We start from the raw sequence: 14,250 nt of genomic DNA, 5'->3' as shown, positions 1-14,250 counted from the left end.
TTCTATAACCAGGATATTTGTTTGATCTACAATGAGATTTTTTTTTACAAATGCATTGTAGATAGAACACTTAACTATTTTATAGATAAAAGAAGGCAACTAAGTTCAGAGTAATAACAAAATATGATTAGTGTTTTGTATCCCGTACAAACACTATATGAAGATCATAAATAGGAGTAACCAAATTGGATTTGTGGAAGAAATTCAGCTTAAAATCAAATATAGAATATAAATTAAAATGTAATTAACAAATATAGATCCATTTAATAATATGTATCAAAAGACGGTGACAGGGGCTCGATGTCAACATGTCATGCCAGTGTATCAACATGCATATAGTTCTTAGATATATCAACATGCACAAGTCTGGTAATTTAAAATAAATGGCGAACCTAATGCAATATATCCCGCGCATTTAGGAGTATAACCTGTTTTTAAAATTTGTGCAATGCATACCAAATTAACGTTCAGATTTAATTACGAGGAAAGTTCCTCTGAAAATTATAGCAGCGAAGATAGATGGAAAGGATGAGGAGTAAAATAGAAAAGGTCAAAGATTATTATAAAATATTTGGTTTTGAATGAATGGATGCGAGTCCCAATGCCATCAGTCTACCATTATTGTTGTTAGACAACAAAATAGCATTGTCAAAAATGTAATGCATACTCCATTAAATACCCAAGAATGCATTCGTTTTTACAATCACTTTTTATATTCTGAACTATTTTGATGCTAATACAACATTGAAATATAGATCAAATGACAGTTTGGAATATAAATCTAGCCGCGCAAATGCGCGGGTCACCCTGCTAGTTTTATATAAAAAAATTGATGTTTGTGTGATTTGGATATATAGTTACTCGTATAATTATCTTACCCGTACGTTGTTTGTTATACATAGTGCCATGGTTTTGATATCCGTCCCCGTGGGCCCTCTCCCTTGTTATGATTCGGATGTGGTATATTCTCTTTTAAAACTATTTGTTGCATTTCGTGTTTATGACAAATTATGCCCATCAAGCTGACATAGATATTTGTATGTAGGAGTTAGTTGAACCGGAAATTCCAACCGACCCTATTGTCGAGAGGTTAAATTTAGTTGAAAGAGAAAACGAGGATTTGAAAGAAAAATTGAAAAGAATTGAGGGGGAGAAGATGGAATTGGAGTTGTATGTTGCCGATGTCGTCGATGATCACAAGATTAAGATGGAGAAAATGCGCTTGAAGATTAGAAAGATTAGAAAATATGCCATTCATAATGAGGCTTGGGATCATTATGCTGTTGGATCAATTGTTACCTTAGTTGCGATCTTGATCGCATTTGTTGTTGCATTTAAATTCTTTAGCTAGAGAGTTATTTGTTTGTTGCATTTAAGTGTTGTATGAACTTTATGTATTGTATTAATTTGGTGTTTTCGGTGTTGTGTATTGAAGATGAGCCGGCAATGGATGTACGATGACCGATGCTCTCCCGAGTTCATTAATGGCGTGCATACTTTTCTGCTTGCGACTGAGGCAAACAAGCGGGCGGATGGTTTTATGCCTTGTCCATGTGCTGGCTGTAAGAATGGTCACAATTACTCTACGTCAAGAACCATTCACGTCCACTTGTTTGAGTTTGGTTTCATGCCCCACTATAATGTTTGGACCAAGCATGGAGAAAGAGGGGTTATGATGGAAGACAATGAAGAAGAAGAGGACGACGACAGCTATCCTGGCCATGGGTTCCCTGAATACAATGATACAACAATGAGGGAAGAAGCTGAGCCGGTAATGCGGGAAGAAGCTGAGCCGGCAATGCGGGAAGAAGCTGAAGAAGAGGCATCGGATGAGCCCGTTGATGATCTAGGTCGGGCCATTGCCGATGCAAAGAGAAACTGCACAAGTGATTTGGAGAAGAAGAAGTTGCAGCGCATGTTAGAGGATCACAAAAAATTGTTGTACCCGAATTGCGTAGGTGACAAGAAAAAGCTGGGCACCACACTGGAATTGCTACAATGGAAGGCAGAGAATGGTGTATCTGACAAGGGATTTGGAAAGTTGCTGGTAATGATAAAGAATATGTTTCCAAAGGACAACGAATTGCCCGAGAGTACGTACGAAGCAAAGAAGGTTGTTTGCCCTCTAGGGTTAGAGGTGCAGAAGATACATGCATGTCCTAATGATTGCATCCTCTACCGCGGTGAGTACGAGGATTTGAACGCTTGCCCGGTATGGGGCGCATTGTGCTATAAGATCAGCCGCGATGACCCTGGTGATGTCGAGGGCGAGCGCCCTAGGAAGAAGATTCCTGCCAAGGTGATGTGGTGTGCTCCTATAATACCACAGTTGAAACGTTTGTTCCAAAACAAAGAGCATGCCAAGGCGATGCGTTGGCACAGAGAAGACCGTAAGAAAGACGGAAAGTTGAGAGTACCCGCTGACGGGTCGCAGTGGAGAAAAATCGAAATAAAGTACGGGATGGAGTTTGCAGATGACGCAAGGAACGTATGGTTTGGTCTAAGCGCAGATGGCATTAATCCTTTTGGGGAGCAGAGCAGCAACCATAGCACCTGGCCTGTGACTGCATATTTGTATAACCTTCCTCTTTGGTTGTGCATGAAGCAGAAGTTCATTATGATGCCAGTGCTCATCCAAGGCCCTAAGCAACTCGGCAACGACATTGATGTGTACCTAAGGCCATTAGTTGAAGAACTCTTACAACTCCGGAATGGAACAGGTGTACGTGCGTGGGATGAGCACATGGGAGAAGAATTTGACCTAAAGGTGTTGCTGTTCGTGACCATCAATGATTGGCCTGCTCTCAGTAACCTTTTAGGACAAACAAATAAGGGATACCGCGCATGCACGCACTGTTTGGACGATACCGACAGTATATATTTGGCTAATTGTAAGAAGAATGTGTACCTGGGACATCGTCGATTTCTTCCGAGCAGGCATCCCGTAAGAAAGAAAGGCAAGCATTTCAAAGGTGAGGCGGATCACCGGACGAAGCCTCGCCACCGTACTGGTGCTGATGTACATGATATGGTCAAGGATTTGAAGGTGGTCTTTGGAAAGGGTCCTGGTGGACAACCTGTTCCGAATGACGGTGACGGACGCGCACCCATGTGGAAGAAGAAATCTATATTTTGGGACCTGCCCTATTGGAAAGACCTAGAGGTCTGCTCCGCAATCGACGTGATGCACGTGACGAAGAATCTTTGTGTGACCCTGCTTGGCTTCTTGGGCATGTATGGGAAGACAAAAGATACACATGAGGCACGGGAGGACCAGCAACGTATGCATGGAAAAGACGGCATTTTATTAGGGTCATGCAAGCTACGCTCTTACCAAAGAAGAGAAGGAAATCTTCTTTGAATGCCTGCTTAGTATTAAGGTACCGTCTGGCTTCTCGTCGAATATAAAGGGAATAATAAACATGGCAGAGAAAAATTTCCAGAACCTAAAGTCTCATGACTGCCACGTGATTATGACGCAACTGCTTCCGGTTGCATTGAGGGGGCTTCTACCGGAAAACGTTCGATTAGCCATTGTGAAGCTATGTGCATTCCTCAATGCAATCTATCAGAAGGTAATCGATCCAGAAATCATACCAAGGTTAGAGAATGACTTGGTGCAATGTCTTGTCAGTTTCGAGTTGGTGTTCCCACCATCCTTCTTCAACATTATGACACACGTCCTAGTTCACCTATGCGAAGAGATTAACATTTTGGGTCCTGTATTTCTACACAATATGTTCCCCTTTGAGAGGTTCATGGGAGTCTTAAAGAAATATGTTCATAACCGTGCTAGGCCAGAAGGAAGCATCTCCAAGGGCCATGAAAATGAGGAGGTCATTGAGTTTTGTATTGACTTTATTCCTGACCTTAAGCCGATGGGTGTTCCTGAATCGCGGCATAAGGGCAGACTGGATGGAAAAGGCACGCTAGGAGGGGAACAAATAATATGTATGCACGGACATTCTCTCACTGAAGCACACTACACAGTTCTACAGAATTCCGCCTTGGTGGCTCCGTATATGGATGAACACAAGAATTTGCTACGCTCCAAACACCCGGAGCGGTCTCATGACCGGATTACACGTGAACAAACCAGGATTTTCGCTAGCTGGTTGCAGACACGTACCATGCACGACGCCTCTATTGAAGATGATCTGTACTTGCTGTCCCAGTTACCATCTTCGAATATAATGACTTTCAAAGGGTACGAGATAAATGGTAATACATTTTACACGATCGCCCAAGATAAGAAGAGCACCAACCAAAACAGTGGTGTCCGCTTTGATGCAGAAACCAAGACGGGAAAGGAAACATATTATGGTTATATACATGACATATGGGAACTTGACTATCGACGTGGTTTGAAGATCCCTTTGTTTCGGTGCAAATGGGTCAATATGACACGAGGCGGGGTAACGGAAGACCCGCAGTACGGAATGACAATAGTGGATCTCAACAATCTTGCGTATGCAGACGAACCATTCGTGCTAGCCAATGATGTGGCACAGGTTCTCTATGTGAAGGACATGTCTACCAAGCCGAGAAAAAGAAAAGATAAGGAAGCGAACGCATCGTACGATGAGCCAAAGCGGCACATAGTTCTTTCTGGGAAGAGAAACATCGTGGGAGTGGATGACAAGACAGACATGTCAGGAGATTATGAAAAGTTTGATGAAATTGCTCCATTCACAGTGAATATTGACCCGAGCATCCCGTTAAATGATGAAGATTTTCCATGGTTACGGCGCAAAGGGACACACGCGAAGAAAAAGTTTCACACCCAAAGATCTGGGATGTGATCAGGTTCACTATCATCACTTTCTTCTGTGTTCCACACCCAGGAGGGAATCTCTGTAATAGTTAGGGTAGTTATGTGTTTTGGCATTTGAAACGCGAAGAAATTTTATGTGCAAACAAATTCTTTCATGCCTTTACTGATTTTTTCAGCTAAAAAGGCATTTCATTTTTTAAATAACCTAAGCATTACCAAATTGAATATAATGATAAAACACACTAATATTAAACATAATAAAAAAGAATCACTGAAAAATGTATTTTTAATGTTAAGTTATTCATAAACTAGTGATTCACACAAATTTCAAATAATTCAAAATTTAAACTATTCAAATTTAAAAACTACTGGCACTAACTGAAAGTTTCTAAAAACTATCAAAAATATTCACAGAGAAACTCTAAATACAACAAAAAAAACTAAAAATAAATAAAACAAAATAAATAAAGCAGAAAAGAAAAAACTAAATGAAAAAAAGCCCACCTACCGGGCCACAGCGGCCTGCATATGACTAGAAACCCAACCTGTTGTTGGGCCAGGATGTAGGCCCGCAAGCCCAATAGGCCCCACAGGGCAGAGTAGCAGAGGTAGGCCCAGAAGGCCTGCTTTAGAGAGGAGCTCGAGACAGCGGCGGCGGCGGGGCTTATAAGCAGGTGCGAGCGCCCTTCGGCTAGCGAGGTGGGACTAAACTTCTGCGCCCCTCGCCTGGCAGCGCACCCCCTTTAGTACCGGGTCGTGGCATCAACCGGTACTAAAAGGGGGGGGGGTCTTTAGTACCGGTTGGAGTCGCCACCCGGTACTAAAGGCCTGCCCTTCCCGCCGCTTGGCCTGGCCAAAACAGGCCTTTACTACCGGTTGGTGGCTCCAACCGGTACTAAAGGTGCCTTCTATATATACATCACTTCAAAAAATTTCATTATCCCTCTGTTTCTTCCTCTGTTTCCCCACTGAAGCACCGCCCGCCCCGATTGATCGACGCCGTCGCCGCCCCCATCCCCGTCGCCGCCCTCGTCTCCGTCGCCGCCCCGGGCCCGTCCCCGTCGCGCCGTCCCCGCGTCGCTGCCCCCGTCACGCCCTGGCCCGTCGCCTCCCCCGGCCGTCGCCTCGCCGTCGCCGTCGCCCCGCTGTGAGCTCTCCCCCTCTAACCCCTCTCCCTCGCCCCCGGCGGCCACCATGGGCGCCGCCCCTCCCCGAGCCCATACACACACACAAGCATGATGAACACACACACACACACATTTCCTTAAGTTAATTAGTATATACGTATTTTGCATGTTTAATTAGTTTATATTTTTTAGATTATTATTTTTTCACTAGTATATATGTATGAATGCATGTTAGATGGATATAATTAGTGTTTAATTAGTATGGAATTTTTTTTATATAATGTTGTTTTTCTGTTTTTTAATGGATGTATAGAAGTTGTTTTTTCTGTTTTTAGTGTTAGATGTTTAATTAGTATGAAATAGCATATAGATTTTTGACATATGCAATGATAGCATAATTAGTGTTACATTTGCATATAGTATTTGTTGTCGACGATGCCCGGCCCGCATCCTCGCCGTTGACCCGTTCGCGACGACGTCCTGCTTCAGAGGACCCATGTCCGAGACTGGGCTCCGCCGGGCTGGCACTGGGAGGTGCTACCTTCAGGGGCGCGACGCTTGGTGAGGAACCCGGCCCCGGGTCACGTCGTCGACCCTCATCTCCTTTGGTGGCGTTCGCGTGGGCCACTTTCGGTGCGGAGGGAGCCGGCCCTGCTGGAGGTGGTACGTCGCCGTGTCAGGGAGGAGGACGAGCACGTCCATCGCTAAATGGCTGCTATGGACGTCAGGTTCTCCAATACCTAGCAGGTTCTTTGGGGAGATCACCCGAGCTATGATCCAGTGATGGTTCCTTCACTTTGGTTGTCCACCGTCTAGATTACTCTCTAGTATTCGATCTTTATTAGCTAGCTAGATAGCCAGTGATGTACTCGATATATAATATTCGAGATGATTTATTCGAGATTATATATATTATTCGAGACGATGTATTCGAGATTATATCTATTATTCGAGACGACGTATTCGAGATTATATTCGATGATGCTTATTATGTACTATGATTGATTCAGTTTTTCCTTATTAATTGATTGCATTCATGCATTGTAATTTGAATATATTTCTTTTGGATTAGTTAAATAAAACCTATGGCGGACAATACCGGCATAGAGGGAGAAGAGGCCTTGTTCAATATCATACGCAATCCTCGCGGGCCAGATGATGATCAGAATGAAGAAGATTATGACGGCTCCGAATATCTAAACAACACCAGGGAGGGTGATATGATATTCGATTGCGACGACCGAAATGATGAAGTCATGAACTATGAACATGACGAAGAAAATGTTGATCTTGAAACAACAAAGACCGGCGAGGTATATTTATATAAGCAGGCATCTGGTGATCATCACATGTTTTAAATGACTTGAAGATATATATTAACGAGTCGATCTTTCTTCTTTCAGCCATCCGGATCGGGCAAATCTTCAGGCAATAGGACAGTACGAGGCCCGAACAAAAAGTTAAAGGAGGGTGTAAAGTACAATATCGAGGCCATCAAACCTAATGGCGAACCATTAGCGCCTATGAAGATTGCGGACAAGTTCATTTGTCAGTGCGGTGTTCTTGTGAAGGACCAACTCCCGATCTCCCATCAAGAATGGAGAGAGCCAGCAAAGCCATGTCCGGATCTTACTTTTGTCGAAGACAGAGAAAAACTTCTGCTTTGGGAAACGCTCATGGAACATTTCACCCTACCAGATCATTTCACAGATGCAGATGTGGAGAAAGTCAAGGACGCTGCTCTTAGGAAGATGGCGGTTGCATTCAACAACCACAAGAATCGTGTATGGGACCAGTACGTCAAAGGAGGAAAGAAGACTCTAGTATTCAAGGGAACACTAGAGAAGCAAAGTGCTCATTGGGACGATTTCATGAAATTCAAGGAATCGGAATTATCTAAGGAACGGTCGAGAATAAACAAGGTCAATGCCGCAAAAAAGGATAAGTTCCATAAGCTGGGGCCACGTGGCTATGCGGTAGGATTGCCTAAGTGGGATAAGTCTGAGAAAGAGATGGAGGATGCAGGTGTCACTCCAGAAACATTGAGCTGGTCCCCCAGGTGCAGAACTTGGTTCTATGCGCATGGGGGGAGTTGGACCCGAAGACAGGCAAAGTTTCGAAGAAGGCATGTCTGGACGGAGCCGAAGATAAGCTACTTGTTGCAATAGAAGAGGCTCGATCGGGGGTGTTCGAGCCCAACAGAGAGAACGACGAGCTTACGCATGCCCTGGGAAATCCTGAACAACCGGGAAGAACATGAGGCAAGGGCGCTATTCCGTGGTATGAGGGGTTTTCGGACTGGAACGCCGACTACAGAACTCATGCGAGAAAGAAGATTGCGGAGAGAAGAAGAGGAAGATGGAGGAGGAGTAGAGGAAGCTAGACTATGAACGCCTTCAAGGCCTAGAATCAGCGCACGCGAACTTGGCAGTCAAATTCCAGCGGCAGTAGGAGCAGATCGACTCACTTAGCCAGCAAAGGGGGTCTCAGCAGCTGCAGCAGCTAGCAGATGATCCAGCATTGGATAGCACCGTCCCATCCATGCCGAGAAGCAGCGTGGGTTCCACCCCGGGCGACGCATTGCTGGATAGCTACCCAGTGAATGACATCATGGAGAACACTAACTGCGAGCTACATTTCAAAATGAAGAATATATCCATGAAGGTCGCGGACGCCGTTGCTTTTACAAATCCCCCCGAGGCAACCTTCCATTGCAACCTGATTCCAGCGGGCTATGCTCGTGTCTTGGTTGATGAGGTGGTGGACCAATATTCGGGGCTAGAGCTTGACAATCCTGGAGGTGACGAGGAGCACACACTGGGAGAGGCCAACCATCGTATCATCCTATGGAGCAAGGGTTACATCATCTTTCGAAGGCCACCGACACCGCGTCATCTGACTCCTCGTCGAAGTCCGCCACCGAGTCAGCAGACTCCCACTCCTCCAAGTCCACCAACGCGTCAGGCCACTCCTCCTCCAAGTCCGGCACAGCTTCAGGCCACTCCTCCTCCTCCAAGTCCGGCAAAGCGTCAGGCCACTCCTCCTCCAAGTCCGGCACAACTTCAGGCCACTCCTCCTCCTCTAACTCAGCCATGTCAGTCGTCTTCGCGGCCTCAGCAATCACGGAAGAGAGCCGCCTCAGCTATGGTGCGTAGCGGTACATGTCGAGGAAGTACTGGAGGTACAGGCGGAGGCAAGTGATTTCAATATGGTCCAAGCAGCCTCGCGCCTCTTCCGCAGAGGCCTTATGACAAGTCCGAGGAGGAAAACGCAGCCATATCGAAGGCCGAGGTGGAAGCCCATTTTGCACCGATACCGCCACCGCCGCCAAGGGATAAAGTGCCTGAGGAAAAGATTGACCACTTCATTCGTATGGCTAGAGCACCAGCTCCCAAGCCTGTTGACACGGACTATGAGCGCCACCTCAGGAAGTTAAATCGAGCATGTCTACAGAAAGAGGCGAGCTCGAGCTCGAGCAAATCAGCTGGCAAAAGGAGCGGTAAAACCGTTCCCCAGCTAGGAGAACAGGAGGCGCAATCAATCCCCCCGCTTGTTGTGCCAACAACACATGAGAGTACGCGCGCCCAATATTATTGTGGGCAAACCGTTAACGTTCCCGGGCTGGGCGATGTGGTAATAACCGAGGAGCATATTGAGCGGGCTAAAAGGCTCATGATCACTGTTGGACAACTCCTCGATATCGAGCCCATGTCTCTGATTAGAGAGGAGGAAATAAAACAGAAATATGTCCGGGGCCAACCTTTGGTCGAGCCAGACGAGGTCAAGAAGCTCCCAACGAGAATGTATGAATTGCATCAATGGTACATGGACATTACCAAGATTTCCAGTCGAGAGTCCCTCATGGTGAATGTCAAGAAGGATCATTACTACCATGAGAAAGCTGTGTCCGTTGGGTATTCAGAACTATTTCAGTTATTCAATCAAGACGCACTCGACAAATCTATCGTTAGTTGCTATTGTCTGTAAGTGATTTCTTTCTGCAATTTAAGTCTCAAGCTAGCTGTAGTGATCATTTTGATCAATCATTACCTGTAATTATCCTCACTATATTCTTTTCTGTGGTATTATGCAGGATGAAGATTTATGAAATGAAAAAAGGTGGACGCTATGGCATTGGGTTCATTGACCCAAATACCATTAATGAATACACATGGAAATTAGATCCATATTATGAAAAAAGTGTAGAGGAAAGCATGCTAGAGTTCTTCAAGTGCCTCAATACCAATGAAGATATACTACTTTCTTACAACTTCGAGTGAGTCACACTGTCTTGTACTACAAATTCTATTTTTTCCTACTAGCTAGCTACATGTTTTTGCTTACATATGCCCGCTTAATTAAGACATGCAAACGTGTGTGCATGCAGATTTCACTGGATCTTGTTAATCATTAAAGTTGATGAAGGAACAGTTGAAATACTTGACTCACTACTTAAAAAAGCAAGTGACTACACCATCTTGAAGGGGATAGTCAACAGGTAATTTCAATCATTATTAACTATATCTCGGCCTATTTAATTAGTTCGTCATTTCCTGATAACAACTATTTAATAACCCATTTATTCATTTTCTTTGTCGGCGGGCAGGGCTTGGGCAAAGTTCATCAGCGTCACTCCAGGCCAATGGAAACGAAATCTGAAATGGTATCGACCCAAGGTAAGTAATTAAGTTGTACTAGCTAGCTGCCATCTCTTTAATTATCATGCTTGATTAATTATTATCTGATAAAATTTCATTCTCGTAAAGGCTCTGAAGCAGGCGCCGGGGAATAATCTGTGTACATACTACGTTTGCGAGAACATTCGCATGATGGCGTCTGAAAGGAGCAGATCTCAAAGACAGGAGTGGGTACGTTTGTCAGAACACTATTCACAATTTTTACACCATTATCGATATCTAGTCACACAACTAATACACATGCATATTGATCTCTTTCTTAACAGTTCAAAGAGGTGCGGGAGCAGCTCCTAGCAGAGGACCGCATAGAAGCAATTCAAGAGGAAATAGCGGGATTTTTGCTCGACCAGGTCATAGATCCCAAAAGAGAATACTTTTACCCGCTACCGTCCCCATGAACCACTTCCAATTGTCATCGTGCTCCAAAGGCACCAATTAGGCTAATGCCACTGGCTCCGAAGGCAACAATTAGGAGGAATTGTATATATCTACCTAATTGTATACATATATACATGTGTGTATATATGTGTGAATTAATGGTGGTTATGAGACATTCGATGATATATATATATACGATCGGTTCTACTAGAAATTCTATTTATATATATGCATAACATGTACAATATGTAGCATCATAAAATACCAGCAAACGAAAAAGAATTAAATGGAAAACACAAAATTAAATAAAAAACAAATCATAAACCCAACCCCCCCAACCTTTTAATACCGCTTGGTGTCACCAACCGGTAGTAAAGAACTCCCTGCCCCCGGAGCTGGCTCGTGCCACGTGATTGCCCTTTAGCACCGGTTCGTGCTGAACCGGTACTAAAGGGGGACCTTTAGTGCCCACACTTTAGTACCGGTTACCGAACCGGAACTAAAGGGCCTTACGAACCGGTGCTATTGCCCGATTCTGCACTAGTGGTTGCTGCTCTGAGTTGACGTGCTCCTTCTCCGCCACCTTATTCCCTAATATAGGTGAGCAATCGCCTCCGAATTGGCCGCCGTCTCCTCTCACTCCCTGGGTGCGCCCTCTTGATTTTCTCTCTCCACTTGCAGCTGGCCCAAAGCAAGTTAATTAAAGGCGACAGAACACGCTTACTATGCGCACCGCCGGATGGAAATACTAGAGACAAGTTTGATAATAAAAAAGTGGATGGGCGATCTCGTGCTCTCCTCCATGGCCATCCACCAAGCCGTCCTCATCCATTAGCCACCGGCGGTATCCCTTAGCACACAACCTCCTCGTCCCATCTTTTGTCTCGTCGCCTCCTGAGGAAGTCGTGGGTGAAGCCGCATGACTACCAACGACTGCGGGGGCGAGGAGGTTCCTCGGGAGTGGAGGCCCTGGTTACAGCGCGCCGTCCGGCTGGATCGACCGATGATCGTAGGGTCCTCGTGTGGCCCTCTCGTTTCTGGCGAGTGGTGGTACTGCGGAGAGTCATGGAATACCTCGACTTGTCAGGTGGCCATGGGCGGTGGCTGTTGGCCTGTTGCCTCCATGGCTTGTGATGGGCGTGCCCTGGTGGGCTATCCTGCTTGGTGATGGTTGTTAGTGGTGGGCCGCGGATCTAGATCCCGTCCAGTTTCGTCATCGTTGTGCAGCAGATCTATGCGAATTAGAGGCGATTGTATGAATTTCGTCATCGTCCATGACGCTGGTGCCCATCACCAACAACCATTTTCTTGAAACGTCTGAACATTTTTTAATGACAGACTTTTTTTGATACAAACATTTTTTATGAGCAAACCTGTTTTACACTACATGAACATTTTTTCAAATGTGCCATGAGCACTTTTAAAAACTAACTAAAATATTTTCTCACAATATATGTATTTAGTATTTTTTCAAATATAAAAAAAAGTAAAAGGAAAAAACAACATGTGTGACGTCCTTGTAGGCGAGCTCTTCTTCCGTCCGCCGGCACTGAAAAAGTGCTCCTGGGGGCTTCTTGGGGGGACGGGTGGGGGTTTCTTGGGGGGACGGGTGGATATGCTCTAACTCATCCATCTCAGCACCGTGACTCCTCATGTGATTCGCCGTGTGGAGGACACTCTGCAACCCCGTGATTCTCAAGCGTGATGTCCTGCCCCAGCCTCAGAAGCAACACAACACCATAGTCGGTTTCTACTGCCACCACTCAACTAGTGAATATAGGGTGATTTGGGTCTCATAGTCACTTGACTTGTCTAAATCCATCTTATACATCCTCACAGTGGGATCCGAGAAGCCCAGGCATGTCAGAGTCATAATGCCGCCAGTCTCATCGCCATTGGTGGAACAGAAGTTACTGAATGAGCTGTAATTTTCATCCAACCGTCCACTGCGGGTCCACCATCGTGGCAGCCTGCACCGTTGTGCCTATGGTGCCATCAGCGTTGTGGGAGTCAGCAGAGTCTTTATTGTGTTCGACACAGAAGCGGAGTCATTCCAATGGATGTGCGGTCCCACCCAGCGGTACCATCATGGAAAGTTGTTCAACATGGAAGGGACGCTTGCTTTCTGGGGCGGTTCGACTCCCAGGCTCCCTTCCATTGATATCTGGGCAATGCAGGATTACGAGGCTGATATATGGGTTTTCAAGACATGGTTGACTTGTTCAACGATATTGTTGTGCTAAACGAGCGTGAGCTGCTGATCGTTTTCAACTCAAATCATATGGTACGCTGCGATATTGATGGCAAGTTCTTAAGTATTGTGAAGATGAGGAGCCTCCATTCTCCATTGCAGAGAGCATGTTTGAATGGTCATGACTCCAGTTTTTCTTTTCCCTTGGCATGCCTTTTGTTCGTAGCTCTTCTTATTTGTGCCGGTCTAACATGTCATTTCGGATGGTAGCGGTGGCACCCACGTTGTCATCATTTGGTGCTTCTTATGATGTCTTGATCATCTTGTTAGTGTTCTCAACTGTGTGATGAAGACAACTTATTCGCAACTCACATTTGGAAGGATCCTCGTCCTGCTCTTGAGGTATAACTAATTTAAGGATGTGATGCGGGTCATTTTGCTATTGTCGAGCCGCCAACATCCCCCAAGTTGTGGAAACGTAGCATTCTCGAGGAAGTTTGTCGTCCTCGTTCTTCCAGCAATGACTCAAGTGGTGATAAGGAACGGTGGCCAAGGAGAAGTGGTATCTGCAAAGTATTTTGCACCCGTGGTTTTTGAAGATAGGCTGAATAACCGTGATAGTGAAGAGATGGAAGAGAGCAGTTCGTATGGCAACTGGAGATTCGGACACAAGGGTCGGCGGGGATGGCGATCAAGATGAAGGGGTGGACAGTTCAGATGGCAACAAGAATCCTGATATAACCAGTAGGAGGAGCAGGACGTGCGAGAAATTTCAGGCCATCACATGACACGTGGCAGGCCCTGACATTTTTTGGGCCTGCCTACCATATTTGATACATTTATTGTATTTCTAGGGTTTCAATGCAGGAAATTCCATATCTAGAACGACAAGTACTTGAAATCATGGCCAGAAGTGGTTTCGAAAAGCCTATATGTTGTCTGAGCAACATGCATAGGCACAGGCCCGACCCTGATGGGGGGCAGGGGGGTGGCCGCCCCGGGCCCCCGAGATGGATGGGGCCCCCAGGTAAGTGTGCTTCTCTATTTCAAGCCTGCAGTTATAAAAAGTGGAATTTGAAGACA

At 45.4% G+C, this 14,250-nt stretch overlaps 1 pseudogene; it reads left to right on the top strand.

Moving 5' to 3' along the window:
- The window catches only part of LOC125519559, a 70,039-nt pseudogene extending 56,084 nt beyond the window's left edge, over nt 1-13,955 (top strand).
- Nucleotides 13,956-14,250: the final 295 nt, after the last annotated feature.

This window comes from Triticum urartu, chromosome 7, assembly GCF_003073215.2.
Source record: "Triticum urartu cultivar G1812 chromosome 7, Tu2.1, whole genome shotgun sequence".
In the NCBI taxonomy this organism is placed as follows: domain Eukaryota; kingdom Viridiplantae; phylum Streptophyta; class Magnoliopsida; order Poales; family Poaceae; genus Triticum; species Triticum urartu.
Note: the sequence above shows the minus strand (reverse complement) of the source record. Positions and strands in the feature narration are given on the sequence as shown.